Consider the following 6,000-nt stretch of genomic DNA (forward strand, 5'->3'; position numbering starts at 1 on the left):
TAAAAAACAAAACGTCGGAGCTGAAAACGAAAGCTGTTTTCTTGAAGAGCATAAAAAAGTGCCTCCACAAGGTGCTATTGATTTTACAAAATAATCGCTAATAAAGTGGTAAAAAAAAATAGAAATTTGACTTATTCGGTTTTGGTCGGATATCTCCGGAAGTAATGAAAATGTTTTGATTTTTTTTTACCAAATTATTTAGCAATAAAATGCGCAACTTTGCCTCCATTTAACCAAAGCTCTATCAACTATAGTTTCTGAGATAGCAACGCTAATGCCTCAAATTTGTAACACCCTGTAAGGATGTGCCTCACCAAGTTATTTTGTTTATCGGCATTGTCAAATTGGGTTTTTTGTACTTACATTATTAAAATAAATTGCTTCCTGTATTTGTTCAGAACAATTTCTAACAAAGGTGTCCTCCTTACTGTCTAAGATCTCATCATAATTTTTTGTTTGATGAGCTTTATATTATCTTGTAATCATATCATTTGGGAGTTGATTGATAGGTGCAGGGTGATTGATTCAATTTTGACCACCCCCTTAACTTTCATAATTTTGATTTTAGCAAAAAACGTTAAATGCAAAACTAGTAGATATTTAGGTCTACTTTATTCTTAGATAAACAGTTATTATACAGGGTGTCCCAAATTTGAGTAACAAACCAAACAAACTTATGTTTTTTTAAATACAGTGACCAACTTTTTATACGCTATTTGAATTCTACGTCAAATTCTAGGCCTAATGGATGTAGAATGTCTGTATCCATATTCAACTGTTTCCACAGCAGCATCCTTGATTGATTCAATTTTGACCTCCTCCTTAACTTCCTTATTTTTGATTTCAGCAAAAAACGTTAAATACAAAACTAGTAGATATTTAGGTCTACTTTATTCTTAGAGAACCAGTTATTATACAGGGTGTCCCAAATTTGAGAACCAAACCAAATTTATGTTTTTTTTAAATACAATGACCAACTTTTTATCTTCTTCTTAGTTCTAGGCCTAACTGATGTAAAATGTCTGTATCTATATTCAACTGTTTCCGAAGCAGCATCTGTTACTTTAACAATGTTGCCTCGACTATGTGATTAAGGGTTTATTTAGTTACTCAAATTTGGGACACCCTGTATAATAACTGTTTATCTAAGAATAAAGTAGACTTAAATATCTACATCTAAATTGATACAACATGTTTTTTTACTAAAATCAAAAATAACGAAGTTAAGGAGGAGGTCAGAATTCAATCAATCAAGGACACTGCTGCGGAAACAGTTGAATATCGATACAGACATTTTACATCAGTCACGCCTATTTGACGCAGAATTTAAATATCGGATAAAAAGTTGATCATTGTATTTAAAAAAAACATAAGTTTACTTCGTTTCGCAAATTGGGACACCCTGTATAATAACTGTTTATCTAAGAATAAAGTAGATCTAAATGTCTACTAGTTTTGTATTTAACGTTTTTTGCTAAAATCAAAATTAAGGAAGTTAAGGGGGTGGTCAAAATTCAATCAATCACCCTGTACATTGGTATAAACAACTTTTGATGTACTAATTTGTTTTCACAGGTTTTTTTTACCTTGTGCTTAATTGTTTGATTACAGTTTTTGTTTTGTGTTTTGTTATTTGCTCAATTCACTTATGTCAGTTTCCCCAACTTTGGCTAAGTAGATTATAAGGACATCTCAGATAAGTTTACTTTAGACTGTTGTTGCATAGTTATTTTGCATCGGATCTGTCACATTCAAACTTGAACTTAGCTAGTTGTACCGGGTGACCCAATGAGACTGTTTCTCGACCATATCTCGGGAACCGTTCGTTGTATAACTTTGGTCTAAAAAAAATTATTGGGTAAATCGGCCATGAAGAATCGCAGGAAAATATTTTCAAGATCTAAAAATAACCACCAGACGGCATAACTGACATTTAAATTTTAAAATCGCATTTTCTCTAAATTTCTCATAATAAACTAAAAAGTTTTTTTCACATTTTGAAAGAGAACCAGTTTATCTATAATTTTGGTTAAATAAAATGTTCAGTTATTTGAAAAACAAAGATGGTGTGGGGTGTTTAATTGTTTTTGCAATAACCTGCTTTAACTTTTTAACGGTTTGACCGATTTTAACAAATTTGGTATCGTCGAAAAGAGCATTCTTTGGGCAATCAGAATCAACTAAAATATAGTTATTTTAGTTGAACCTTTCTCCGCCAGGGGGCTAGTTATGACACCATGACCCAAATACTAAAAAAAAATCAGAAAAGTCAAATGAAATGATATGACTTTTTCTTTATGAAAAAGTAGCCAAATAACATCCAAATAGGCTAGGGAAAACCGTTTTTCAAAATCTCGATCCTAACCTAACCTCAAATATTGGAAAAATTAGATTAATGGATCTTTGAAGGCCAAGGATCGCGCGGTAAATGTTCTAAAACTATTAAATATTTAGCTACAAAATGAATAAGATGTTAAAGAGGCAATTGTGAGTTTAAATAGAATTCATTTAGGCATTATTTAAAAAAATATATATCATCAGAACATTCATGTTGCTCCAAAGGGACTAAACGCATCCTGAACTTATTAAGTCACTTTAATATTACTCTTGAAATTCTTACTTAACTTTAGTTTAGCAAAGAAGCCTAAAAACCCAAATAAATATACTATAACCAAATTACACATATTTTGGAACCATTAACAAAGATTTTTTGTCAAATTTGATGCCCCAAATCTAACATTTTGGGTAAAATTTTAAACTGTTTTTTTTTTTTGCGATTTTTTTATCTCTGGGGAAGGATTAAGGATATAGTCTTTGCAACAAGGCCAACTTCCCGCGAGGATATGATTGCAAGAATTAGAAATGCCATCTTGAACATCCCAAGAGCTGAAATTGAGGCGTCTTCAGATGTGCATTCAAAATAACGGAGGCCATTTTGAACACCTGAGTCGCCATTAGATCTCTTTCTTTTTCCGTCTCATGGGTTTTATTAAAAAACGAAAAAAAAACAGTTTAAAATTTTACGCAAAATGATTTGGGCATCAAATTTGACAAAAAGACTTTGTTAATGATTCCAAAGTATGTGAAATTTGGATATAGTTATTTATTTGGGTTTTTAGGCTTCTTTTTTAAACTAAAAGTAAGTAAGAATTCCAAGAGTAATATTAAAGTGACTTAATAAGTTCAGGATGCGTTTAGTCCCTTTGGAGCAACATGAATGTTCTGATGATATATATTTTTTTAAATAATGCCTAAATAAATTCTATTTAGACTCACAACTGCCTCTTTAACATCTTATTCATTTTGTAGCTAAATATTTAATAGTTTAAAACATTTACCACGCGATCCTTGGCTTTCAAAGATTCATTAATCTAATTTTTCCAATATTTGATGTTAGGATCGAGATTTTGAAAAACGGTTTTCCCTGGCCTATTTGGATGTTATTAGGCTATATCTATATTTGGACATATCATTTCATTTGATTGTTCTGATTTTGTTTAGTATATGGGTCATGGTGTCAAAACTAGCCCTCTGGCGGAGAAAGGTTCAACTAAAATAACTATATTTTGGTTGACTTATTGCCCAAAGGATTGTTACGGTCTGGGCCTACTATGCTCGATACTTTTTAACGAGCGCTCGCTTCGGGATGAAACCGATGCGCCGCAATATCTGGCCGGGCGCGTATTAAAGTAGGCCACAGTTAGGAAGCGCTACCTGGAAGATTCTTGAATGGTCAAGGCAACCCGCGAAGCGTTTCGCGGTCATTCTAGAACGTGGTTTGCGAATATAAAAGACGCGGTGTCAACCGCAGTAGTAGTGAATTTGGGAACGCGGTTAAGTTTAAATAGTGGAATAATTGTGGAATTGTAGTAGTGTTTTTAGTAGCTGTGTTAATTATTGTACGGAGTGTTTTGAAGTGTAATAAATTTATTAATTGTTGAGTTAAATTGACTTTGTGTGAACCCACGGGAAAATCGTAACAAATGCTCTTTTCAACGATACGAAATTTGTTAAAATCGGTCAAACCGTTAAAAAGTTAAAGCAGGTTATTGCAAAATCAATTGAACACCCCACACCATCTTTGTTTTTCAAATAACTGAAAATTTTATTTAACGAAAATTATAGATAAACTGGTTCTCTTTCAAAATGTGAAAAAAACTTTTTAGTTCATTATGGGAAATTTAGAGAAAATGCGATTTTAAAATTTAAGATGGCAGTTACGCCCTCTGGTGGTTGTTTTTAGAACTAGAAAATATTTTCCAGCGATTCTTCATGGCCCAATAATTTTTTTTACACGAAAGTCCTACGACGAATGGCTCCCGAGATATGGCCGAGAAACAGTCTTATTGGGTCAACCGGTACATACTTAAATTTGTCTTGGAAGTGTGGGGGAAACAGGCATTAGGCCCACAGAGCCCTTTGTCGGAAAAATCTGACAAAGGAAGAAAACATTAATCAAGATAAGATGTAATTGACATTTGTCATTTGTCCAAATCCTATTCAGGCTATGTGCTATAAGCAAATAATAATAATAAGTAATATTAAGTTAAGAAAGTTAAAAGTTGACCAACTTCTTAATTTAACTTATCTAAACTTAATAGAAAATTCAGTTGCATAAATGCATGTTGCAATTACACATGTTGATGTTTCTTAGTACTAAATTAGTTTAGCTTAATTCTATTTTAATGTCCTGCATAAATTCACCTTTTACAGCATTGCTGTTTTCATTATTGTTTTACATTTAACACAGTAATCGTCATTATACACTTTAGTAAACCGAATTGCTCAACATTGAATTAATATGTATTATACAGGGTGTTTTTTAATGATTGCAAAAAATTATTTAAAAATCTATTCTACATCGAAAAATAATGACAGTTTATTTATACAGGGTGTTACAAATTTGATGCATTAGCATTGTTATCTCAGAAACTATAGTTGATAGAGCTTTAATTAAATTGAGGCAAAGTTGCGCATTTTATTGCTAAATAATTTGGTGAAAAAATTTAAAAATTTTTTATTACTTTGGGAGATATCCGACAAAAATCGAAAAAGTTTTGGGAAATCAATGCACCTTCTGGAGGCACTTTTTTATGCTCCTCAAGAAAATAGTTTTAGTTTTCAGCTCCGACGTTTCGTTTTTTAGATACCATCATCAACTTATTTTAATTAAATTAATTTAATTTTTCAAATACGGACCTAAACTTTTTATTTTGTTTTTTAGTAGCTACAGACCTTCCGAAACCAATGATATATCACGTCAAAAAAATATATCTAATGTATTACGTACTTGGTACTTTAAGTATTTTAAATAAATTAAGCAATTGAAATTGATATGTTGTCATAATGAGTAAATAATTTACTTTGATAAAATTCAAAATTAGGTTCATTGCTCCTTTGAAAAAAAGAGAGTTTCTTATAGTACTTTTCAATTCATTAATTTAAAAAAATATGTTTTTGGTTAATTATGTATTTTTCAGACACTCACGTGTTTGATTTCGAGGTTGAGTTTTGATGAAACAGCTTAAACTTTATTTTTAGTGTTAGAGCAAAACCTAATTCTTAAATCATGTCAAACTAAATTATCTACTCATTATGACAACATATGAATTCCAAAGGCATATTTAAAAAAAAAATAGGTACTTAAGTACAGCAGATATAATTTTTTGACAAGTGTGGCACATCATTAGTTTCAAGAGGTCTGTAGCTACTAAAAAACGAAATAAAAAGTTCAGGTCCGTATTGAAAAATTTAAGTTGATGATGGTATCTAAAAATCGAAACGTCGGAGCTGAAAACTAACTATTTTCTTAAAGAGCCTAAAAAAGTGCCTCCTGAAGGTGCCATTGATTTTCCAAAATAATCAATAATAAAGTAGTAAAAAAATAAAATAGGAATTTGACTTTCGCTTTTTGTCGGATATCTCCGGAAGTAATGAAAATTTTTTTTAACCAAATTGTTTAGCATTAAAATGCGCAACTTTGCCTTCATTTAACTAAAG

Source organism: Ips typographus, unplaced genomic scaffold (genome assembly GCF_016097725.1).
Source record: "Ips typographus isolate SLU unplaced genomic scaffold, UJ_Ityp_2.0 IpsContig87, whole genome shotgun sequence".
NCBI classification, from domain to species: domain Eukaryota; kingdom Metazoa; phylum Arthropoda; class Insecta; order Coleoptera; family Curculionidae; genus Ips; species Ips typographus.